This window comes from Vulpes lagopus, chromosome 6, assembly GCF_018345385.1.
Source record: "Vulpes lagopus strain Blue_001 chromosome 6, ASM1834538v1, whole genome shotgun sequence".
Taxonomy (NCBI): Eukaryota; Metazoa; Chordata; class Mammalia; order Carnivora; family Canidae; genus Vulpes; species Vulpes lagopus.
Window position 1 is genome coordinate 104,329,092 of NC_054829.1, and position 26,870 is coordinate 104,355,961.

A 26,870-nucleotide genomic window follows, 5' to 3' on the forward strand; every position below is an offset into this window, starting at 1 on the left:
AGAGACACAGGCAGAGGGAGAAGCAGGCTCCATGCAAGGACCCCAGGATCACACCCTGGGCTTCAGGCGGCGCTAAATCGCTGGGCCACCCGGGCTGCCCTATATTCTACATTCCAACTTACATCACGATAAAACGTGCCTTAACCATACTGGCTTTTGTCATTTGGAAAATCTCCATGTTTTACTGCCAGGTAGAGCCTGAGATGACTATGACAGAAGGAATATTCTTTTAAATTGTTTAATCCCCTGAGATGATTATGGCTGTTCTTTGCCAGACAATGACTCTAAAGTCCATTAGACATAGATGCTTCTAGGGAGAGTCGCTTTCAATGCATCAGGTTACTCAGGTCCATCTCCTGATGCTGGAGAATTTGTCTTACAAATCTGGAGCTGTCTCCTCCTCAGCTCTTATCAGAAGCATGGCTGAAGGAAATGCAAATACAGGAAAAATTTCTGGTGCAGTTGTATCCCTGAAATGAGCCAGACAATCATAGTTGCTTATTTGTATCATATTGCCTTGGCTTCCTACCAAAGAAACTCTAGAGAGTTATGCTTTGGAATCTATTGAGGGACGCGCTGAAAAACCAGCCTATGACATCGCAAGATGGACCACCTGGTCTGAGCTGTTGCTTATGGCCCGCCTCCTGTGCACAGACTTGCTGCAAGCGTATTTCTAGAGCTAAGTGTCAAGAAAAGCTTTTTTCCCCTGGGGAACAAAACATAGTTCCCCACTCTTCTTTCTCCCAACATGTAGGGATATGGAGATACCTGTCTCGCTAAGTTTAGAAAATCTGGTTTCTTCTTTTGCTTTACCTTGTATAAAGTAAGTGAGCTAAATATGCAGCCAGCTCAGTGCCAGTTTTTGTCACATTGTAAGCCTTAGGACATTCTATTACCCCTTGTCTTTCTCTGTTTTTGTTATTTAACAGTAGTGCACAATATGCCAGGTGCTGTTACTGAACTCTTTGTACATATTAATCTCTTCAATCCCCTTCAAGAGCCCACAGAGTTAGTACTATTGTTATCCTCATATCTAGATGAAGAGACTGAGGCACAGAGAAGTTGGGTATCATGGCTGGAGTCACACACGTGCTGAGAGTGAAGTTCGGTTTCAGAGCCCTTGTTCATAAACCACCCCCACCTCCCAGCTATGCTGCCTTAGCAGTGATTCCCTAACCAGAGCAGGCGGGACAATTTTATTTTGTAAGTTATATCATTTACATGAAGTTATGCAGGGTACATATATTTCAAATTAAAATCAATCATGAACTTCTGTGATATTTTTTTTAATGGGTCTTTTCTTAATATGACCGACAAGGATGTGTGCATAGAGCTTTTGGAGTAGTTAGGATGAATTTACATTCTACCATCCCCCCCTTTCCCATTCTTCTTTTTGACGAGGGGACACATTCTAAGTTTGACTAGAAAGGTACCATGTTAGCTATTGAAAAAAAAAAATCTGTAAACTGGGGCGCCTGGAGGGCTCAGGTAGTTAAGCATCTGCCTTCGGCTCAGGTTATGATTCCGGAGTCCTGGGATCAAGTCCTACATCAGGCTCCCTGCTCATTGGGGAGTATGCTTCTCCTTCTCCCTCTGCCCCTTCCTCCCCGAGCTCATGCTCTCTCTTTCTCACTTGCTCTCTCTCAAATAATTAAAATCTTTTTTAAAAATATATATAAGCTGAATATATTATTATACTATCATTAATAGCAAGTTATAAATAGTTAAAGTCTGAAAAAATCCATTAAAAAATTGCAGCAGCTGTATGCATTTCAAAGAGAATCCTCCAGCATTGTCTTAGGAACCAACAGAGTGTACACCTCCTAGCAGCATGGGGGTCCTCTGCGCTATATGTGGGCAGTCCCTCTACCTGGCCTGCAAAGCTCTCAGCACCCCAGCCTCTTTCCTCTGCTTAGCTCCTCTGCTCCTCTGATCAGAGTGCTTTAAAAATTTTTTTTTAATTTTATTTATTTATGATAGTCACAGAGAGAGAGAGGCAGAGACACAGGCGGAGGGAGAAGCAGGCTCCATGCACCGGGAGCCTGATGTGGGATTCGATCCCGGGTCTCCAGGATCACGCCCTGGGCCAAAGGCAGGCGCCAAAACCCAGGAATCCCTGATCAGAGTGCTTTTAGCAGTGCCTGCCTTTCCATTCTTCAAACCTGCCTGGTTCATTCCTGCCTCAGGACTTTTGAACCAGCTGCCCCTTTGGCCTGCGATGTTCTTCTTCCCTGGTTTCCCACCCCAACCCCCCATATCCCCTACTATTATTGTCCTAAATAGCATCCCCTCAGCATCCCTGACCACTTGCGCTACATGAGCCACACCAGCCTTGCTCAGATTCTGATTGACCTCTCTGGGTGGCATTTCTCATAGTCTTCATGTTTATCTGCCTGTTTGTTTCCGCATTAGAATGTGAGCATCGGGGCAGCCCGGGTGATGCAGTGGTTTGGTGCCGCCTGCAGCTCAGGGTGTGATCCTGGAGACCCGGGATCAAGTCCCACATCAGGCTACTTGCATGGAACCTGCTTCTCCCTTTGCCTGTGTCTCTGCCTCTGTCTCTCTGTGTGTATCTCTCATGAATAAATAAATAAAATATTAAAAAAAAATAGAATGTGAGCATCATGAGGGAGGGGGATCTGCTCCACCTCTGAACGGGGTCTGGTGAATATTAAGTAAATGGCAGTGGAATGAATGGCTGAGTTGCTTTTCTTCTCTCCAAATGCCGGTACCTGGTAGAGTCAGTGTTTTCCTGGTGACTCCTCCAGGAGGACAGTATTAGCTCTTCATTTCACCTCTATCCCCAGAAAACCAACAAAACATAACAACAAAGCATCTTTCTTATTGAACCTCTTGCTTTTTTTCATTTTTTAGAGCTGTCATCCTCTGCCCCATCTGACTTCACAGAAAAGATCTGCTTCAAGACGGGGTGTCAACTGCTACGAGAACCAAGGTGGGGTTCGGCAAGCTGCCATCTGCAAACAGTAGGTTCACTGCTTCCTGGTGCTAGGTCATAAGCATGATTTGCATCAGCTAACTGGTTACCTACCAGTTGTCCTGCAACTTCTCTGCTATCTTCCCTTTCCAGTTAAGACATTCAATTAATCTTTTAACTGAGAATTTCCTTAGGCGAGTCTTAGATTTCATGTTGATCCAGGTGAGTGGATGTTTCCTCACTCATTGGATTGTTGCCTTAAATGACTAAGAACTAGAAGTGATACCAAAACCTCCTAACCTCTTCACATTACTGCCAAAAGGCAGTCCTGGGAACTGCCTCACCCAGGCATTAAGAAAAGTTGGTGGCACTACAAATCTTCAAAGAAACATCTGTCCACTATGCACCTCTTTGGCCACATTACTGAAATGGTTACTAGCAAAGTTATTTGGTTTTTAGTTATTTAAACCAAGGTTAAAACGTTGTGGTAGTTAAACCCATTCCGTGCCCACTGAGGAGGAAGTTTTCTCTTTTAGGATTGATATTGTGCAATTCATTTCATTGCCTAGACTAGTTTGAATTTAATTTGAAGGATAATTTTATTCTTAAATAAAAAGAGATGTTACTTTTTTTTTTAAGATTTATTCATTTATTTTGGAAGGTGGGGGAGTAACAGAGGGAAAGAGAAACTTAAGCAGACTCTGTGCTGAGTGTGGAGCTCCATACGGAACTCTGTCTCACGATTCTGAGATCATGACCTGAGCCGAAACCAAGGTTCTGAGCCTTAACCAACCTCACCACCCAGGCACCCCAGCAGTTACATTTTTAATGTAAAATATTTTTTCTTCTATACAGCTTATGGGCACCTTATGAAAGTGTGGTGTTTGCCTAAAAAGACTTCAGCCCTAAGATGGACTCCAGGGTCTTGTAATCCCAAGTTAATTAAAAATAATTTTTTATGAATATTTAAGAGTCATTGTTCAGCACAACATTCTATAGACTTGTTTGTCTTCTATAAAATTCAAAATAATTCTAGGAATGTTGCTAGGATTAAAATGCCTATATAGAGCCGATACTAGGAATGACAACAATTTCTGAATATTTGACCCCCATGATATCTACCTCTTTGTCTGGTAGTGTCTGTTCCATTGAAACTGGATGAAGAAAAGAACTCATTTATTCAACAAATACTTACTGAGCAATTTCTTCGTGCCAGGCGCTCTGTTCAGTGTTGTGAATAAGGCAGTGAACAAAACAAAATCCCTGCTTTCAGAAATGGAGCTTTTAAGAAGCTCCCAAATTTCCTCAGCAGATGAATGGGGAAAGGGAGGCATAGAGAACTTTCTTCACTGCCAGGTGTCCGGGGGAAACCCCCTTCAAGATGACAGGCAGACAGGATGAAAAGGAAAGAGTGGAAATCCAATCTGGAAAGTAAGATAAAGCAATCTTACGCTCTAGTGTAACCACTGCAGAAATACAGAAGCCTATTAAAATGAAACACATGCAAAAAGGTGGCAGGTTGATATAACCTAGACTTAGTAAAGTAACAAGCATCACTTTTCAAGCATGTCATTCAGGTTCACAGATACTGCCCAAATTCTGCCTCCACACCACCCTCTCCCAGCCTGTTATCAGTGTCTGATGCATCCTTCCAGAGTTTCTCTGTATACAATTTATATTCATATTTGCTCTTTTCATAAAGTAGAATATAGTGAACTATACTTCTGTACAATGTATGTTTTTCTCCTAACTTATGTAGGAGGGTTTAACAAATCAGTGCTAAGAGAGCTTCCTCATTCTTTTTTTTTTTTTTCCCCTCAACAGTTACAGAGTAGTCCATTGTATGGATGTACCACAATTTAAATAGTGACCTATTGATGGATATTTGGGTTGTAGCCAGTCCTTTGCTCTTAAACAATGCCTGCAATAAATAACTTTGTATATATGTTATTCTGCATGTACACAATTATATGTGTATAAATTTGCAGAGCAGAATGGCAGGTCATAACATGTATGTATACTTTTGGTAAGATATCTTGTCAAATTGCCTCCCAGAGGGAGTTTTTCTTATTTGCATCTCTGCTGGAAACTTGTGAGGGTAGCTGTTATCTGGATCTGAATTTTATCACCAATCTGGTAGGCTAAGTGGTTCTGAGAGTAGTTTCAATTTAGGAACACTATTTGTTCAGAATTTTCAGTGGTATTTTATAAAAGACAATGTTCAGAAAAGTAAATAGGACTAGAATTCAGGTTTGTTTTTTTTTTTTGTTTTGTTTTGTTTTGTTTTTATTGTACAACAGGCCATCTTAAACCTTCTATTATGTGATTGAAGACCATGGTTGCTGCCCACATTAAAAATGCTGCATGTTAAATACTGATATATATAAAATAAGAGTGCTTCTCAGGCTCATGATGTACCTAGGTGACCTGCTAAAAGTAAGACCTTTCTTCTATAATTTGGCTTCATATTGCTAATTGAAATAGGACAGCATATACATATGAGTTAACAAAGCAGGCCTGAGACTGCTCTCCTTAGAAAGGCCTGCTTGCAACCTTGGGTCCTGGCTGGCCTCTGGGAACTTAGATTTGAGGGGAGTTCCCACCATTCACTTGTTGGCATGGCTTGCTGTGCCTAAACTGTGCAAACAAGACAGTTTCTGTTGAATACCTGCTTGCATTCCAGGAGTATGGAATTTGAGTACATGCCCAACAGCAGGTTTCTGTGTGACCAGCCCCAAAGAATCTTTAGACGCTGAGTCACTAATGTGCTTCCCTGGTAGACAGTATTTCACAGGTGCTGTCACAACTCAGTGCTAGGAAATGAAGCACAACTTATGTGATTTCCGTGGGAGAAGACCTTTGGAAGCTTGTTCCTGATCGCCTCTCAAATTTATCCCATGTGCCTTTTGCTTTGCTGATTTTGTATCCTCTTGCTGTAACCAGTTATAGCCATGAGTAGGACTATAGGCAGGGTCCTACGAGTCCTCCTAGTGAATCATTGAACCGGGAGTGAGTGGCCTTGGACCCTGATTCAATTAGCTTTGCAAAGATTTTAATATTCTAACTCAACAAGTATTAGTGGTAAGTGACATATTTTTAGAATGCAGTTAATTAACCTTTTGGCATTATATTTTGACTTGTAGTCTGTGTTCTGTTGTAAAATATATAATTCCTCAGATTTCTGGACAGTGATTTAGCGTTTACATCTAACAAATAGAGGCGGCAAGAAGGCTGCTGGATAGTGGAGGGCTTTATGTTTATTTATTTATTTTTTAATTTTTATTTATTTATTTATGATAGTCATATGAGAGAGAGAGAGAGAGAGAGAGGCAGAGACACAGGCAGAGGGAGAAGCAGGCTCCATGCACCGGGAGCCCGACGTGGGATTCGATCCCACGTCTCCAGGATCGCGCGCCCTGGGCCAAAGGCAGGCGCTAAACCGCTGCGCCACCCAGGGATCCCAGGGCTTTATGTTTAATTGTGAATCCACAACTGGTTCTTTGGTCCTCTCAATGTCTCTATCTAGGCTCAAATGCTTTTTGAGCCTATAATCTGAGTATTAAATAAGTGGACTTACTGAAATTCCTTTAGACTCATGGCCATAGAAGTTTAGTTAGGCAGTCTGATTTCAGCTATGCCCTGATTCTGAAGCTTACCTGCAAATAGTCCTAGGAACTTCACTTAGGACAGCAGATGTTTGTCGAAATGGGACATAAGACCCCACTATTGAAATAAAGCTTATTTTTAAATCAATGTATTATGTTAGCATCCCATTTTAAATGTTTAAGTATTCAAATGGAAAACTGGATTAAATGTTAAACACAAAGATTTGTGTAAGCTACTTTCCCTAAAGAAATCAGATGGCTTCTAAAGAAAAGTGTTTATATGGTTTAAAAATATAAAATGTAGTCTAAAGCAATGGTTCTTAATGCTTGCAGTTGGTTGACTGGCATATTTGTGATGATAATGACTAAGATTGAATAACATTATGGCAGCTGCTGTTCTTACTGGTTCATATATAGAGTCTCACTCATTTATATAGCAACCTTATGAAATAACTACTGTTCAGTCCATTTTGAGATGTAGGGGGTTTCAGGACTTGCCCAAAGTTAAGTATTGGGTAGAACTTGATAGAGTGAATTTGAATCCTCTGTGTTCACCGGCTGAATGCTTTAACCACTCTGCTTTCCTGGGTCACATAGTAACATCTCATTGGTGCTACACAACATAGGTTACATAAAGAACCTTGTACATTTACCCTTGTGTATAGGGATGACATGATCATTTTCTGCTGAGTGTAAGAAATGCTCATCTCCTTGGTTTCTAAGTGTCTGGAGTCTTCAGTGGAATCCTTACAAAATACAAAACTGAGCATGTCACTCCCTGATCCCATTATCTTGGGGGCAAAATCCAAATATAATAAAAAGGTAGGTTCTTTAAGAGCCTACCTTTCTCCATTTCAGCCAAGCTGACTTTCCTTCTGTTCCCATACATACAAACCACATTCTCCTTTGTTGCTTAAAACCTACACATACTATTTCTCTGGCTTAAATAACCCCACCCCGTCCCACCTCCTACCTTGCCTGACTCCTCTTCACTTTTCAGATAGGACTTGAGAGGCCCTTTCTTCTAGGAAGTTTCACCTGACCTTCCCGAACTAAGGGGTATACCTTTACAGTGTGTTTCTAGAATCTTGATTTTTAACTCTCCAAACATTTATCTCCCTGTGTTATAGTTACTTTTTTCCCAAACTAAATCCCAAGCTCTGGGGGGACAGGGACAAGGTCTGTCTTGGTTCACCTGACCACAACAAATGTTCTTCTTTTAAGATTTTATTTATTTATTTATGAGAGACACAGAGAGGCAGAGACATAGGCTCTCCTGTGGGGAGCCCTATGTGGGAACTCAATCCCAGGACCCCAGGATCATTCCCTGAGTCAAAAGGCAGGCTCTCAACTGCTGAACCACCCAGGCACCCTGAATGTTCTTCTTTTGTGACTGAAACTTGCATGAAGCAGATGGTCAGCAACAAATTCATGAACTTAAATCCTGAGCTTTCTGCTGGCAGTTTCATTCCCAAGAATAACTATTTTGGGAATCCTAGGAACAGAGCCTACTATCCTCAGTTATATCCACAAGCCCAAATATGTTATAGTGCTCAGCAGGTTCACTTATCAACTATGAACCCCAAATTGGGAGAACCTACTTCAGGCAGGGTTAAGGACTTAATACTTTGGAGAGGAATTCACCCCCATATTGCTTGCCAATAGTAATTGTAACCAATTAGCCAATTCTAGATAACGAGAGCAACTTTTTCTTAAGTCTGCTATGGAATTTGTCTGGCAGACTTCAAGAAGTTTTTAGACATGGAAAGATTTTTTTCCCTAAAATATGCCCTTCAAAAAAATGTTGAAGAAAATAAAGTTTTAACATATGTTTAAGATAAAAATCTTTGGTAAGTACACTTATATACCCCTTTTATAGCTGTCAAGAACAAAGTAAAATTTATATCATGTATTAGACTTTTTAAAAAGGTTTTATTTATTTGAGAAAGAAGAGAGCACAGAGGGGGAGGGAGAAACAGACTCCCTGCTAAGCAGAGAGCCAACGCAGGGTTCAAGTCTAGGACCCTGAGATCACAACCTGAGTTGAAGACAGATGCTTACCCGACTGAGCCACTCAGGTGCCCCCACATATTAGACTCAATAGTCTTACAGAAAACATGCATACTGGAACCCCTCCATTAGGATGAATATTATATCATGCAGGGAAGAAAAAGACAACTTCCTAAACTACATTTGTATCCTTCAGTCCATAAGCATTAAATAAATTTAGGATTCAGGACTTCCCCACCAAGATTATGGGTACCATTTAGGTACATTCTTGGGTTTTACTTCCTGTGTCTAGAGCAGGCATGGCTGAAAAGAAGAACAAAAAACCCACTGTTGGTATGTGTATATGTGTGTGGCTGTTTCAAAACCACTTTTCTTCCTTTGAATATTTAAAAAATAGATATCACTAGGAAAAATGGTGGATCCATAAAATATCAGGGGAATCAAAATGACTGTTGGAGAGTTTGGTTTCTGGAGTGATGTAGGCATGCATGCTAACTTAAATTGGAAGACAAAGATCAGTGAGGTGATCTCAAGCCCATTGTGACATCTCTATTCATGTTGGTATTTGAAAGTAAATCCCTTCAATTCTGAAGCTACTTATATCTGATCATCAATTCTTTTAGGTAAAAAGACAGGTATGTTTATAAGTGAAAAAGGTTTTCTGGCCTAGAATGTGCTGTGCCAAATGCATCAACCCTGTTTGTTTGAAAAAAATTGTTAAGAATGAGATGAAAATAAGTGACTCATTGCTGTTTAGTAATATGTTATATTAACGGAATTCATGAACTAATTCTCAGAGGGCTGGAAGGTAACTTCCATGACAGCCTATAATTTCAATTCACTTTTATATGTAAGAATCTTCTAATTACTTTTGTCTTATTAAAGTTTTTCTACAGAACTCCACAGGGAAAATAATGTAGCCTGTATTTCAGAGATTTATAAGGGATTTACTGATGCTATGCACAGCATACTATATTTTGAATTTTCTGACTTGGAAAGAACTGAAGGAGCCTCTACTAACAATGACATGTGAAAGAACAGTGTCGAGGTTAAGCATGAAATCAGCAGTATAGGGCTTGGAGGAGGTCGTGCTAAATAAATATCTCTCCTGTGTCTGAGTGTACCTGTGTCTGAGTCACCTTCCTCCTGCCAAACACAAACAAGTTACTAGGCAACAGGAATGATTCAGACGCTCTGAACACTTCACCACAGTGACATGTCCATCCACAATATTTCCAGGAAATGTCCCTCTTATAAGTCACTGGGGAGTGGGATAATCATTCATGCAGGCACTGAAGGCATCAGATGACCCAGGGCGAATAGCTGGGTGTTAGGAGGTGGGACTAATATTTGAAAAGAGGTCACCTCACAGGGCAAACAGATGGTTACCTGCATGGTAACTGGGGAGGAAGGGTGGAAGAAGAAAAGATGAACTCTCTCCCCAGAAGGATTCATGAGGAAGGAAATCCATTTCTCTTTGGGAAAAAATAGCACATTCGTAATTGTAAAAATAGGCCAAGATCTCAGAGAATCACAGCATAGCATGGTGGCTAAGAGCATGAACTTTAGAGCTAGATTGCCTGGGTTCATAGCCTCTGCCCATTCACTAGTATTCTAAATTTCACTTCCTCATGCCTCAGATGGAGGTGACGGTGGTGCCTACCCCACAGAGTGGTTGTGCATATTAACATACTAATATTTGGGGAGCACCAATGTCTGTTATCATAAGCTCTGCAGAGTGTTACCATGCCTCCTGCCCTCCAGACAACTCCCTAAGTGGTAGGAGCAGAATGGGGAGGGAATGAAGGAAAACCAAAAGAGGGGAACTCTAAGAATTCATTTATTCTTTTATCACTTTGAGAACTGCAGTTAATAGAAATTATAATTATAGCATCCTTAAGAAATTATAATTATAGCATCCTTAAGAAACAATTACTATGTACTTTGTAAGTTATTTATATGTTCAAAAACTACATTAGAATTATGCAGAGGGAGAGGGATATAATCAGAGGTTGCTTGTGGGCTTCTGAGGCATCTATAATGTTCTGAAGCAACATACGAGTTTTTGCTTTACTATTTCTTACACCTTATGCTAGATTGCCCTTCTTAGGTAAGATACATTATAATAAAGAATGTAGTCACACTAAGTAAAGCATCTCAAGTCAGGTGAAACTTTTGGGCTTTGTAGCACATATGGAAATCCTAATTATGCAGCTACATTATTGACTCCTTTAGAAAAGAAAAGACACCTGAGGTTCTTGGGAGAGGGGTGAGATAGATCTGGTGTCTTTGAGAGTGCGAGCTGACATGTTCATTCACAGCCACTCTAGTGCCCTAGAAGCCAGGCACTTGGCTGGTGGCCAGCAACATTGACACAAGTCAGATGTGGGCTGCCCTTGCACCTTGCACCCCAGCAGAAGAGGTAACCCACGTAGGCTACCACCACCTGCATATCCTCCTGAGCTGAGCTGTACCAAAGAAATGGAAAAAGGTTAGGTAAGGGGAGGAAGCCATGGGATTAATTCCAACTTGATCTTTTAAGAGGCCTAACTTCCCCTGAATTTATTTCTTGAAGGAAAACAGAGTGTTACTGCCGTTTGGGCTAATGGAACAGCCGTTCCTGGACTATGTTCGATGTTCTGTAGTGATTCAGCAGTGCTATGAGAAGAGTTGTAAGATGAGGAACCTTAACTTCTTCCTGAACTTGTAGAGAGTCTCCCTCTGGTTTTGTCAGGTGGGAGTGTTTCCCAAGGAAGGAGCTGCTATAAAATCAACAGGAAGAAAGGGGTTAGGGGAGTGGCTCTCCAGGTTATCTCAAAAGCTAACAACATTAGTTCATGTAAAGTTATTTAGAAAAATAAATAAGATAAAATCATTTAGAAACTCAGGTTAGTGACACGACCTAAGTAACTGACACCATTTTATTCAGCAGCTATAAAGATGTATTACCAAAATAATAGCCTAGTGCCTTAAGGTTAACTTTTGGATCTCTATAAAAAGTAAGAGAAAAGCTCATTTAACTCTAAAATTTTCTGACTTTTCTTGAAACCACAGTAGTGCTCACTGAATTTAGTATTGAGGGTAGGATCCTTGTTTTATATGCAGTCTCATACCTTGAATAACTTTGAGTGTAAAATGTTGATTTGGGTATTCATAAAGAACCTAGAGTCTTTCTATTAATTTAGGTTTTCAATGTTTTATCAGAAATCTTTGTTACTTGATGGAAAACTGTATTAATCATTCCTAGAAGATTACTGAACATATATAACTTATTTTCAAAAACAGAAGAAGCCAGGGATCCCTGGGTGGTGCAGCGGTTTAGCCCCTGCCTTTGGCCCAGGGCGCGATCCTGGAGACCCGGGATCGAATCCCACATCGGGCTCCGGTGCATGGAGCCTGCTTCTCCCTCTGCCTATGTCTCTGCCTCTCTCTCTCTCTCTCTGTGTGTGTGTGACTATCATAAATAAATAAATAATTAATTAAAAAAAAAAGAAGCCATAAATAATACTTAAATTGTTCAAATAAACTTTGATGGAGTTCACTTAACTCCATTTATTCTAAAAATTTGAGGGAGGAATTTGTTATTTTACAAAGCTTTAATACTTGATCCTCTGCTTTTCCAAAGTTACTTATCTGGGTGTGTGCACATGCGCACACATGTGTGTTTCTATGTCTGTATATGAATGTATGAATGTTGGGGTGTGTGTGTGTGTGTGTATGTGTGATGTTTGAGGTTAAAAATGGAATAGTCTGCTACCCAGAAAAAATCAAATCAAGGATTGCTAATCCATTACCAGAGAAGTCTAATCTTTTTTGATATTTTAAGTTGTGTACTATTAAACATTAATGCTAATAGAATATGGATAGTTATGCTCTTTAAATCAAATTATACAATTTCAAGTTACTTAGATATTTTTACTTCTCAGTTTTAAATATTTTAGAAAAGTCCTTTTTTAAACACTACTTTAAATATAGTTTATACTAACTTGTATAACATTTCTTAATTTTGGATCTGTATCCATATAATGGTCAATTAGTATAATAAAAGATAATGCTTGATTCTCTTGTATCTTTTGGTATTGGCCTCTGAACTTGCCCAGTAGTTTTTTGTTGTTTACCTTGCATCTAAATTAACCATTACTTGTTCTATGTGATGTGAGCTTTCACTTCAACCTTATAAAATTATGTTCTTCAGTTTTAATGTCTTATTTATTCTTTAATTAAACTGAGATTAGCAACTCTTTGTTAAGATCTTATTTAACTGGCTTCAGTCCTGGCAGGGAAAAGGTTCAGCCTCAGCCCTCCCCTGCTCCCCAATAGTCTTCTTACTCCATTTAGACCAGCTAAATAGTGAATGGAACCTAATGATGTTTGTGTGCTTGTTTGTTTCTTCCTTCCTTCCTTTCTCTTTTTTAAAATGAATCATTTTCTGCTTCTTTTTTTCTTTTAAGATTTCTTATTTATTTACTTGAGAGAGAGAGCAAGCTCAAGCAGGGGAGCAGCAGAGGGAGAAGCAGCCTCCCCACTAGGGAACCTGATGTGGTGTTCCATCCCAGGACTCTGGGATCATGATCTGAGCTGAAGGCAGATGCTTAACCAACTGAGCCACCCAGGTGCCCCTGGATATTTCTTCCATGAATTTATTTCCCTGTTCATGTGGCATATTTTGACAAATGTGATTTCTGACCATAAGAAACAAAGATATAAGATAAACCATATTTTTTATTGTAATATGCCAATGGCCAATTATTTGACATAGTCCCTTACTTGAGAATGTGAGAGGTAGGCAGAAGGAACTGAGGACCAAAGAGATTGCTTCACTTCTTATCAAGTGGTGGTTTTAGGGTTCTAAGATACTACCATGTAGGGGATTCCTGGGTGGCTCAGCGGTTAAGCGCCGGCTTTCGGCCCAGGCAGTCTGGGGATCGAGTCCCATGTTGGGCTCCCTGCGTGGAGCCTGCTTCTCCCTCTGCCTGTGTCTCTGCCTCTCTCTCTCCCTCTCTGTGTGTGACTATCATAAATAAATAAAAATTAAAAAAAAAAAAAGAAATAGGATTGATTTTTTCTTTTTTGCCTTTTAAAAGATGTCTTTGTTGAGATTACTATGCATCTTTACTTTCTTTTTATAGGATATATTTTTTAAATATGGCAAAAGGTCTTAGAAATAAAATAATGAGTTTGTATTAAATGAAACTGAAACCCAGGGTTCATACATTATGTACCCAGGGTTAGTCATGGCTTATTTGTGGCCAAATGCAGAGATAAGGATTCTGGTGTGTTCTGATCCAGGGCCTCAGCATGTCACCATCACATTACTTTATAAACTTTTTAGCCATGGAACACAGATTTCAGATGAGATTTCGGGTAACCCCTCCAAAGCAGAAAGAAAAGCAAAGCTCCTTTTATTAGAGATGGGGGCATGGAGACATGTCTACATAGACTCCCTGAGATTCTGCACTGGAATGTACTTCTTCTCAGTATAGTTCACAACACAGATAAAATGTGTGGCGGGCCCCTTTCTCATTCCCAGCCATGTCCTTATTAGCACAACAAAGTAACCCTGGTCTGGTTCTACTTTTCCAGAGCATTTCTGTGCCCTATATCTGAAAGAAAATATAAATGGAAAAGTTGGGGGATGCCTGGGTGGCTCACTGGTTGAACATCTGCCTTCGGCTCAGGGTGAGTCCTGGAGTCCTGGGATCGAGTCCCACATTGGGCTCCCAGCATGGAGCCTGCTTCTCCCTCTGCCTCTGTCTCTCCCTGCCTCTCCCCATGTGTGTCTCTCATGAATGAATAAATAAAATCTTTAAAAAAAGAAAAGTTGGGGGAGGTGAGTTGATCCAGTCTGGGAGTCATAACAGTAAAGTTAACCTCAGGTCTTCCCTGTTGACTCTGGAACATTCTCACTCTGTGTCAAGAGGAAGCAGCACAGCAGATCTGCCTATGAGAGTCCACTGATCTTGAGGTTGACTCCTTGGATTGAGTGGGAGTGTGCTGTCACATTTCCTTTAATTTGCTGCCAGAATTCATCCTGAAGCCAAGTGCTCATTTGTAGATGTTTTCTTTCCTCAAAAAGTGGTAAAGTGACCTATGGAATTAGAACCATCAAAGTACCAAATGCTAAGTATCCACCAAGCGCTTAGTAGCTGGTGACTTTGGGCAATTCACTTCACTTTACTGTGTTTGCTTATAAAATATGGGTAGTAATAATATCTATCTCAAAGTTGTGATGAAGATTACATAATATAAGTAAAGCATTTGGTATAGTGTTTGGCTGATAGTAAATACTATTATGAATGTTAGCTGCAGCTCTTATTCTTAAATGTAGGTCATATAAATTTTAATCATTAATAGGATACCGATTCAAAAAATTTTAAACACTTAAATATTCCAACCTAGTGTTAGCTAAAATATGAATTAACTAATTTTATTGGCAGAGAGAATCAAGCCTAATAGTGGTAAATCCCAGCTAGCTAGCTTTGCTTGATCGTAATGTTGATAACATTGTTTAAAGTGTATATTTGTAAAACTTTCCCCCCAAAAAAAAGCTTTCTTAAAATAATACAAAGCCAAAAACATAGTACAAGTTGGATTGTTAAGGCCCTAGAGAAATGTTCACTTTTACCTAATCATTATGTATGATCTTATTTTCATGGGTAAGAAAAGCTGCACCAAGTGGTCAAACAACATTTCCTAGAAAACTCCTTAACCATCGATAATTAAATACAGTTTTCTGCTTGCACTTTGGTGAAAATCTCTGCAGAGAAAATCTGTTTACTTAGGCAATTATCTGCTGAAGAACAGCAATGTCCCTGATAAGTGCATTTTTGTTTTTAGGAGTTGGTGCCACTTTCAGAATAAAGTGGAGCAGTTTTCAGCTCCTGTAACAGGCAGGATTCCAGAGCCTTTTCTTTAGAGTTAAGGTCTTCTTTACCTACTAGCACCTTTGTCTCTGTCTTTATTACACCCAGATATTTGCTAAATAAATAATTAACATTTGAAAGGCTTTATGGTTATTACATATAATGTTTAAATAAAATGCTGTGGGTTTTCTTATCATTGACAAACTTTGAACTAAAATCTGATGTTTCTATAGAACACCATTTATGATGAATTTGCATAATAATTGTGCATGAACACATAAGTCAAAAGGCCTATGTGAAGAATAGTAGCCAAACTGTGGAAATATTAGACCCAAAGGACCACAGGGGAAAGGTTAATTGCTAAACAAGCCAGAAGTTATAAATTGGCATTTGTTTTTAAATGGGGACTTGGGGAGAGGAGAGATGGCTTTGTAACCTCACTGGGCCAGGGTGTTGTATTTGACAGTTCATTTCTGAGTCCAGGAATTATAGCAAGAAAGGTTTCTTGGAGGAAATGCCATCAAAGCTCTGAGACATGGCACAGGAGAGGCAGGTAGGTAAGCAAGAGGGTAGAGGTGAAAAGGAGGTTTAGGTTACTAAAAAAAAAAAAAAAAAGAAACAAAAACTATATAAAGGGCCTGATAAGAGAGGATATGGTGTGTGAAGGGAACAGAAGGTAAGTAAATGTCACTTAGAAGCACAAGATTTAAGGAAAGGAAAAAAAAAAATCTCAAAAGCTGAGCCTGTAAAGGAAGGCAGAGGCCAGATTATAAAGGTCCTTGTGAGCAATGTCAAATGGCACCCTCTGAGAAGCAGTCTGGGGAAAAAAAAACGTAGATAACAGGAGAAAGGTCACCTGACTGGGTATTTGTTATTATGGAAATTATGTTAATCTTGTTTAGCCCTGGGAATGGCAGTAAGCTGTTTTGTTTGTTTTAAAGAGAACCTTTATCTTAAAAGAGGCAGACTGAAATTTGTACGGATGAGATGAAGAGATATCTGGGATTGCTTCAAAAAAATCCAGGGTTGGGGGATGGTGAAAAAGATTTCCTGTGACATTTGTTGTAACTGATAAGGTTCCCTACACTGTTCTCTCCACTTTCAGTAGAACATGTTTGAAATGTTCTGTTGTACTTTTTTTTTAAGTCAAAATAAGCAATGGATTTTGGCCATAGATAGCCATTTAAGGGCTTTCAAGAAAACCAGTAAAACAGGAAGTGGACCTGGAACAAAACCAGAGAGGGAGGGAGGGCTGCACCAAATAGCCAGTGGTGGTGAATCCTTCCCCTGCAGGGATGGTGGTGCCTCACTTTCTCTTGGGCAAGATTGTTTGTGACTTTATATCTTCTTAGTGAACCGTTGTCTCAATATTTTCACTTCGTGCTCTGATAGTACAAAATACTAGCGGTGCCCCATATTTCTAGCACTATATCAGCCTGCTTTGTATTTGAAACATGATTTTTTATGTATCTTTTTGGTGGATGGATATAATCCATTTACAGTTTATTGTGGCTATTGGTATCCCGCCCTTTGTAAGTCAGGATATTCATGACCTGAACTAAGCTGGAGAGAGCAGACCTAAGTAGATGGGTGGAGAATTAAAATGGATAGGACCTGGCGTGATTGTCAGTGAGCAGAGGAGGGAGTTGGAAGCTGAGATAATAACTAAGATTTTATTTATCCGGTGAAACCCTTAGATGGAATTCACTCTTTTAGATGCTCCTCATCAACCCATAATCCTTTTTGACATTCTTAAAATGTGCCTCTGAAGTATAGATACATACTAACCAGAATGTGATTTTTGGTCTTACTCAGTTTAAGCTTTGGAAATGGGCTCCTAATCTCCTAATATTGCTGCAGATTATGCTACAACAGGAGATGTTAAAAGCAAAAACATAAAACAAACCAAAGTGGGGGGATCCCTGGGTGGCTCAGCGGTTTAGTGCCTGCCCCTTCAGCCCCGGGGCCTGGCCTGATCCTGGAGACCCGGGATCGAGACCCGGGATCGAGTCCCGCATCGGGCTCCCTGAATGGAGCCTGCTTCTCCCTCTGCCTGTGTCTCTGCCTCTTTCTCTCTCTCTCTCCTTGTGTCTCTCATGAATAAATAAATAAAATCTTAAAAAAAAAAAAAACCCAAAGTGGGAAAAAGATTTTTTCCAGCCTGTTACTTTGTTTCAATTTTTTAAATATAGGTTTTTGATAACATAAATTTATTTAAAAAAACAGTTTCAAAAATTATTTATAGTCAAATACTTTTGTGAGGGCTCATCAATGAAAATTAGATTTAATGGAAATAAGATTAAGTTTGGAATTACATCTTTCAGCTTCCTGATGCTAATTGAGCATTGAGTTTATAGTGTTTCCTGGCTACTTCGTGGCATCATGTTCAGGTTTAGAGACAGTGCTTTTAATCATCCTGTGCTTTTCTAAATCTGCTTCACTCTGTAGAAAATAATTCTGACCATAGTTTACTCCCAAGGATAGACCAGTGCTATACTGAATAGGATAACTACTTCACTGATTTTCTATCCACTACCAATATGTGAAGCTTGGCATTTTTATTCTTTAAAAATATTTAAATTCCAGTTTTGTTAACATACAGTGTAATATTAGTTTCAGGTGTACAGTATAGTGATTCAGCACTTCCAAACAACACCCAGGAGAGCTTGGCATTTTTAAAGACTATTTAAAAATCTTTTTTTTTTTTTTAAATTTTTAAAAGCATTTTCAGTTTTCATCTATTTATCTAGACTTTTAAAAGTCCTGTTACGTATGTTTTAATATACATCTATTTCTATATATATCTTTCTCTAGTTTTTCCTCCCATTTTATGTTCATTATTCAAATTTTCTTTTCAGTTTTACTTCTTTCAGGTATATGGTTTTATTAAACTTCAAATGTTGTTTCAGGCTCTAATCTAATTTATGAAAGTTGTTTTCATTGTTCTTTGGTCTTTTTTAAGTCACTTCTGGTTGGAAAGATGCGGGGGGGGGGGGCAGTTACTTAACCAAAAAATCCTTGAGAATAGGAGCCAGTTTTCTCTTCTGCTACCTTCCTTAGCATTTCCGAGCCAAATTCTGCACAGAACGGAAGACCAGAAATAATTCTGTCTTCTATGTTGGCCGTCCATGTATTTGCCTTACCTTCCAGGCTTTCAGCAGTGAGTATAGCAGTTACTATGTATTTAACCTTGGAGTATTGCTTGAGTTTGGTCGCTTGGTTGTCATTAACCTTGGGGTACAGTTTTTGAAATTTTCTATATCCATAGTTTCTATTCTACCTATTAGGATTCAATGATGAAATTCCTGCGTTGAAAGTCTAATTGAATTCTAAATCCTTGTTAGTTATTTGCTACCTTCAACCTTTTTGTTCCCACATAATAATGCCTTTGTTTTTATTCTTCCTATGATTATAATATTGTGTCTTTAACCTTTTCTTAAAAGTCTCATGTGGGTTAAACATCTTAGAAGATAGCACTAGTGTGATCAATTAAAGTCCATTACAATGATTATAATTAGAATATTAAACATGCATTATTTTTGGTCTATTAAAAATGTAAAAAATCTCAAAGGCAAAAATCCATTATTTATTGGAGCATTTCCAGTGGAATTTCTTTTTTAAAGTTTTTAAAAGTTCTATTTGTACAGATTTCTAGAAGCTATTTACATTAATTGGGTCTCAGCAGGTTGGAACATAGATGTTCTTGATATACCTTTGACTTGATGACACAGTGATTTTTTTTTTCTGATGAAGAGTATTCAATGTGAAATGTTTAAATAGACTGTTATCTCATAAGCCTAGAGATCTAGTTTGAATAATCCTCCTGTTACCCCATCCTGTTTTATTTTTCTTCATAATAACTTTAATCTTTTTATTATTGTTGTTTTACATAGTTAGCCGAATGGAACCTCTGTGAGGGAAGTGACATTTTTTAAACTGTGGTATCCCTACAGTATTTCCTAGAATAAACATTAAATACCCTTGAATGAATAATTGTCTTTGTCTTTTTAGCAGTAAAATCAAAACATGCTCTTATTTTTTCAATACAAAAAAGTAGAAAGTAAATGTTCCATGTAGTATCACCTTTCCAGTAAGTATGTAATTTATTTACATACACAGCATAGTTTTTCCCCCACAGCAAAGAATTATGCTATATATGTAACACCATTTTGCAATTTTTTCACCTAACATGGTATGATGGTACAATAGTATTTTATTGTACAACTAAAATGTGTTTATAATGTAACTAGTCCCATCTTGATGGACAGTCTTACAAGTCTGGAATCGCATCTGTATTTTCAAAAACTAAACTTCCAAAAACTAAAGGCCCTGCCATCCTGTCTGTTCCTCCTCCCCTCCTCCTCTTCGCCTGTGCTCCCTCCCCTCCTCCCCTCAATAACCCTTGGTGCCTAAATACTTCTTGAACTGACCAAAGCTCTTTATAGTCTTTATTTACCTAAAGTGGTGTGAATATTTTCATATGTCTGATTCAGATGTATCAGTGTTTGAGTATCTAATGTTTCCCAGATCCAGCAAGGGGGTAGTGGTGAGCTGTGGGACGTAATATATGTTATACCTGTATACAGGTTTTCTGAAAGTCAAAGCTCTGAATTTCAAAATGCATCTATTGCCCAAAAATTCTGATGAGTAGATTTGGAAAACAATCTTTTCACGCGTGTGCAGGTATCTTTAGACAAGTTCCTAGAAGTAATTCCAAAGTGTGTAATATATAGCTTTTGGAATTAGGGGGAAAAAGCACTAATGTAACTTTTTAAAAAAAGAAAATATAGGATTAGAATTTTATAGTACTTGGGATTGTTAGTAATACTTACAGATTTTTGCAAACTGGCTTAAATGACTGTTTCCAATTATTCAATTTTAAAAAAAAACCAAACAACTTTTTTTAAAGATTTATTTATTTTAGTGGGGGGAGAGGGTCAGAGGGAAAAGGAGAGAGAAATCCAAGCAGACTCTGCATGGAGCCTGTGCCTGGACTCAGTCTTACACCCCTGAGATCAGATCTGAGCCAAAACCAACTTTGCACCACTCAGGCCCGCCTAATCATTCTTTCAATTTTTAAAAATAAGTTTTATATATGGAATACATGCTGTTTTGAAGACCATAATTTATTTAACTGATCAGGCATTTTCAGGTTATTTCTGAAGTTTTATTATCATAAAGAATAGAGGCTAAAAACTATGAACTAATGATGAGTACAATAAAGCAAAAATCCACCAACTGTCAGGAAAAAAGGGTATTAAAATGCTCAAGTACACAAGCTTATAAAATATCCACAGTGTGCAAAAATTACCAATATTTGAAAAGAGGGCTTGGGGATTTGCATTTTTGACTGAATTGTCTCCTCTGTCAAATCTGGTTTGGCCTGATTTCTCTGCTTTTGGCCCCTGGTTTTATTCAGGTGAAATTATACTGAATCAGTGACAGGTTTTGTTTTGTGAAATATTGAGTCACATCCATTATGTGGAAATTTATAAAACAGCCCTCACTCCTTTATTGCAAATAAACCTTGCAGAAGATAACCACACTGCAATATAATTAAGTCTTTTTTTGAAAGTTGACACTAAGACTAATTTAATTGTATGTGTATGTCAAGTTAGGGCTGTAACACTTCATAACTGTTAGTTTACCAGACTTTCCCTAGCAGCAGCAATAATGCAGACAGGTCTAAAAACACATTTTAGACATATATTTTTTTATTACACCTAATTGAGGCTGAGGGAATATAGGAAATCAAGAGATTTCAGTTGATAAGTGTTTCCCTGAAAGCAGTAATAACAAGTAGGCATAGTTTTGGATACTTTTAGCTATAAAATAATACATTTATAATGAAAATATTTTTAAATGTGGACTGTACACAAATGTAGGAGGGAAAAAAATCTCATACTCCTGCCACTTACAACCATTCTTAATACTTGTGTTCTGACTTTTCTATAAGTGCGTTCTTTACATACTTAAAATTGTACAAAACAAAATACAAATTCTCCTTTTTTAAAAAGGCTTCCTTTATTTATTTGACAGAGAAAGAGTGGGGTAAGGGGCAGAGGAAGAAGCAGACTTCCTACTGAGCAGGGAACCCTATGCAGGACTCCATCCTGGACTCCTGGATCATGACCTGAGCCAAAGACAGATGCTTAACCCACTGAGCCACTCAGGCGCCCCACATTCTCTTTTAACTCTGTCGATACTATTATAGTTAAAATAGCCGTCAGCTTTTTTTTTTTTCCATCAGCTTTCTTGTTTATAAGAATGATTAATGTGGAAAATTAGAAAATACAACATAGAGTAAGGACAAAATTAAAATCATCTTAAATTCATCAAGCAGTGTTAATATTTAGTATATTTTCAGATTTTTTCTCTATGTAATATACATCTTTATATTGCTGAAATTATACTATATTTACTCACTAAAATCATAAGCATAATCTTCATAAACTGAAAATAATTTTTCAAATACGAGTGAACACTTTTATTTCAGAAAATTTAAAGAAAATAAAGTACAGAAGAAAATAAAAATAATTGGTAAATCCCACCACTAGCATTACATCTGATATTCTTTTGGTTTATTGACTTGGTTTTTAAAAATTCATACACTTACATTTTTATCAAAATAATATGGTGCTTTTAAAAAAAAAGATGTATTTATTTTAGAGAGAGTGAGGGGTGGTGAGGCAGGGGCAGAGGGAGATAATCTCAAGCAGACTCCCTGTTGAGTACAAAGCTTATTGCAGGACTCCATCTCATGACCCCCTGAGGTCATAACCTGAGCCAGACTAAGAGTCAGAGGCTTAACAGACTTAGCCACCCAGGCACCCTAGGTGCTGTTTTTTAAACAATAAATGGAATGTATTTCATGGATGCTTCAAAATGTCTACTGCAGACATTTAGATGTATTCAATGTATTATATATATTTTAATGTACTTCACAGATGCTTCTAAATGTCTCCTGTAGACATTTAGATTGTTGTTTCACTGAATATATTTTTGGATACTGTTTTTTCTATATTCTTTAAGACTTGTTCTAAAATAAATTCTCAGTAGTAGTTACTATGTCAAGAGGTATAAGCATTTGTAAAGTTCTTGACATGTTTAAAAAGAGATAGAATTTAAAAACAATTATACCAATTTTTTGATCCTAAACTTGCAATTTGTTGCAGGTTTTTTGTTTGTTTGTTTGTTTTTGTTTTGTTTTGAGAGAGAGTGAGCACGTATGAAAGCCAGGGCAGGGGGGTGTGCAAGGGAGAGGAATAGAGAGAATCCAAGCAGGCTCCATGCTCACCACACCGCAGAACCCCAGATGGGGCTCGATTTCACCCTGAGATCATGACATGAGGCCAAAATCAAGAGTTGGATGCCTAACTGACTGAGCCACACAGGCACCCCTCATTGCAGTTTTTATGCTCCTTTTCAATTGCATCTTAAATTATAATTTAATGGTCTTTGTTTCAAGATAACTTTCTAGTGTTCTTATCCAGGGATGACAACAGGGTAGAGGTTGGTGTGTTAATCTGTCAATGGGACATTCTGTGGGAAGTTTTTGTTTCAGTAACTGGGAGATATTTAATCACAGGAACTCTTTTGCCTATGATATGTCAGAGGGGTGGGGGAAATCAGCTTCAAATAGTAAGTAAGGAAAAGGGTTCTGGCTATGAGACAGGCCCTGACAACTTTATCCCTTCCTTATGTTTCCTTTCCTGCCCACTTTCCACTTGCCCTGTGGATAGCCAACGTAAAAATTCCTCTCTGTTCCCCCTGTCTCTTTCCATGCTCTCCCAATTCCATTTGAGGGTGGGCTTTCCTAGTTAGGGTCCTGAAATCACCTGGCTTGGACATAAAGAATATGAGAATGAAACACTGACTTAATGTACAAAGAAAGCAGAGAGCCAAGGCCCCACATGGAAGCCTGGATTAAAGAATAGTAACTATATTATTTATATAGAAGCTATTCATATTTATGTTATATTTGTTTACATATCATAGTTTCTACTCAATGAGTATCTGACCTTTTTCATATGCTAAGTTTTAATTATGGTTATGTTTATATTGCTATGGTAGAAATGTGCCAGTGTGGGTAGTCCCCATATTTCCAATACTGTGTTGCTGAGTCACAAAGCCTACCCCCTGTCCCTACTGGTTTGGCTTCCCATCCAAATACTTCCCATCCAAGTACTCCCGGCTCTCCTGCCTTTGATACCAAGGATTGATGCTCCCTTCCTGTGCCTCTTTGCACTCCCCAAGGTATAAACTGCCCTTACAGAGAACAGAGCTTACTTTGGGCCCCTACAAGCCATCTAAGTGTAGCTCTGATGTCTATACTTTTCCATATTTTTTTTTCTCTTTTAAGGCTTCATTGTAAGAACTCTTACTCTTTTTCTGCTACCTCTTTTCTCTTCTAAAACTCTTCCCTCTTTCTCTAATTATCTCCTGGAGGGACAGCTTAGGTATATTGGAACTAAATGTCTCATGTTAGGGTATACCTAAAAGAAATACAAAATAAGAGCTGTGTATCCTGTTCTAGATTTTTGCTGAAGGGAAACAGGCCAGTGGCTAAGGATCATTATGTAACCGATGGTGTATATACATCCACTCTTGTGATCCTTACTGTACCAGCAGTCCCTAGGCTGGAGTGGTCAAGCTCCATACAGGGGGTCTTTAGTCAAATAGACAAATAAAAGTCTTGAGTGAGCTGTCTCCTGTCTTGAGAGAGAAATGTATCCAAATGTTTTAATGCTCAGAGATTCCTGGATCATTTGCTCTTGCTGAAGACATTGGGATTTAGTCTTAAAGAATCTCATTTTCTTTTTTTTTTTTTTTTTTTTTTTTTTTTTTTTTTTTTTTTTTTTTTTTTGTTTTTTTTTTTTTGTTTTTTTTTTTTTATTTTTTTTTTAGAATCTCATTTTCTATAGCAAACCATGACCATGTCTGTTGGCAATCATTTTGAGTATTCAGATACTTAGGCCTAATATTTACTAAGACGATATTTAAATATGATGGTATATAAACCAGATTTATTTCCTCCAAATGAAAATTTTTAATTTTAAAAAGATATTTATTTATTCATGAGAGAAACACAGAGGCAGAAACATAGACAGAGGGAGAAGCAGGCTTCCCACAGGGAGCCTGATGTGGGACTTGATCCCCAGTATCCCAGGATCACACCCTGAGCCAAAGGCAGACATTCAACCACTGAGCCACCCAGGTGCTCCTGAAAAATTTTTTTAATATGCCAACTTTCTAGTAATAATTATAGAAATGTATGCTTTGTGATGGTTTCTTTTTAAGTTATTAGGATAAATGAAAATTCAGTAGGCAAATATTTTATAGATATATTTCAGATACCAATATAACACTGAAATTGTTGCATTCCTTGAAAGTGTTAAAATGGCATTGGTAGGGGATCCCTGGGTGGCTCAGCGATTTAGCGCCTGCCTTCGGCCCAGGGCGTGATCCTGGAGTCCTGGGATTGAGTCCCGCATCCGGCTACCTGCATGGAGCCTGTTTCTCCCTCTGCCTATGTCTCTGCCTCTCTCTGTGTGTCTCTCATGAATAAATAAATCTTTTTTAAAAATAAAATAAAATGGCATTGTTAGACTCAGGATTTTAATCTTTTAAATTACTTTTTGCTGCCTTTCCCCAGCGTATGCTAATGCTTGTATTGGATCAAGTTTGAAAATCCGGGTCTCTTTGGAGACCCGAAATTAGGAAACATAAATCATCATTATCAGGTTTTTTGCAAAAACAAAATCCTAGATTAGAAGCATTGGTCAAATAAGAGCTTTTGAGAAACAAATAATGTATTTAAAATACAACATGGCAGCTTAAATTCTGAGAAACTAGAGCCAAATATAGTGACCTTAATGGCTTTGGAGAAAGTATTGCTTTTTATAGCCTCATAACATTTGAAAGCAGTGGCTTGTTCGGCCAGTCATGCAAAAGAACATTTTTGTGGTTGGCATCAGAAAATGAGAAATGTAGGCTTTATACAGACCTTTCTGGGTCTTCCATGGTCTCTTTTTTCCTATTTTTTTCCTTGCCTTATAGTGAAAACCATGCTCTGCCTTAAGGAACCCAGGTGCGCTGGAGCACAGGACTTCAAAACACAGAGAAATACCTCGCCTTCATGCTCCCCAAGCACCTTTACCCTCTACCCAGTCCTGTATAACACCACACCCAAATCCCAACAAGCAAATGGGGCAAACCTCCTGAAGGTACAGATTCTAGGTGCTTCCTTCTCCTTAATCTTTGAGTGTTTTAATTCTTGCTACAAGGAAGTGCTCCCCCTAAAAATCTCTTGGATTGTATTAAACTGTTACTTGAACGTGGCTGTTGCCACACTAAGCAGAAATACAATAACCATTTTATATATATATATATTAAGATTTTATTTATTTATTCATGAGAGACACATGGAGAGAGGCAAAGACATAGGCAGAGGGAGAAGCAGGCTCCATGCAGGGAGCCCCATATGGGACTCGGGACTCAATCCTGGGACTCCAGGATGACCCCCTAGGCCAAAGGCAAGCCCTAAACCACTGAGCCACCCAGGCGTCCCTAACCATTATATTTTAAATATATATTAAAATGTCTAATTGCAGACTTTAGACCTTTAACAAGGAAATTGTATTGTAGTGTGTCTGGGTGTCATTCCTACAACAGCACTGGGGATTGAGTAAACTTCCTGTTCTTTGGCATCTGCCCTCTGCTGTAACCACAGTATGTCTTAACTGCCAGCGCCTGGTTAAATGCTTCTCCTAAAGCCTCACCTTTGCCTCCACACTACTGCAAGATCTTTTAACCCCCTTGCAGAGTTCTTGCTTACAGGTGATTTCACTCACATCTCAAAGTGGTAGTAGCCTGGTAAATAGCAAGCTGGTAAACAGCAAGCTGGTAAATAGCAAGCAGAGTTTCAAGATGTCATTTTTAAATACCCATTTAAATAGGCTATGAAATTGTATAAAATATCTCCACAGTTTGGTCACCACATGGTAGAGGGAGAAATCAGTTAAGTGTATTTCTAAGTAATCTGAAGGACGTGAAATAAAGGAGCTTTATTATAGTAGAGAATTATGAAATTATCCTTAAGGAACTATTCTTTTTTTCCTTCTCTCATTTTTTATCATGGTTTTCCAGTAATAATGATATGCATCCAAATCTAGAAACATTTTTGTTTTTGTTGAGGAAATACACCGTTAACTTGACTCTGATCTACTTACTCCAAAGGAGGTCTTCTAATATCATTCAGAATATGTTATGTGGTTTGGAGACTGTGTGAAACTGTTCGACCCAGCTTCTGCTTTTCTTTTGGACCAGCCACTGCTCTTAGGAGAAACCATAGACTCTAATATTAGGCTTAACTATATTAAAAATGGAGTTTTTTACAGTTTCTGGAAAAGTCCTCATTGCAATAGGTAATCTGTGCTCCTATTCCAGAGTAGTAAA

At 38.4% G+C, this 26,870-nt stretch overlaps 1 protein-coding gene across 4 annotated transcripts in view; it reads left to right on the top strand.

The window, feature by feature from the left end:
- Positions 1-26,870, top strand: part of SGMS2 (sphingomyelin synthase 2) — a 91,401-nt gene that overhangs the window by 28,628 nt on the left and 35,903 nt on the right. For 2 of the 4 annotated variants that reach the window (XM_041760021.1, XM_041760017.1), the window contains exon 2: positions 2,875-2,984. The gene's annotated coding sequence lies outside the window, so the exon portion shown is untranslated. The remainder of the gene's footprint in view (positions 1-2,874; positions 2,985-26,870) is intronic. The other 2 variants (XM_041760020.1, XM_041760019.1) reach the window with 1 other exon arrangement.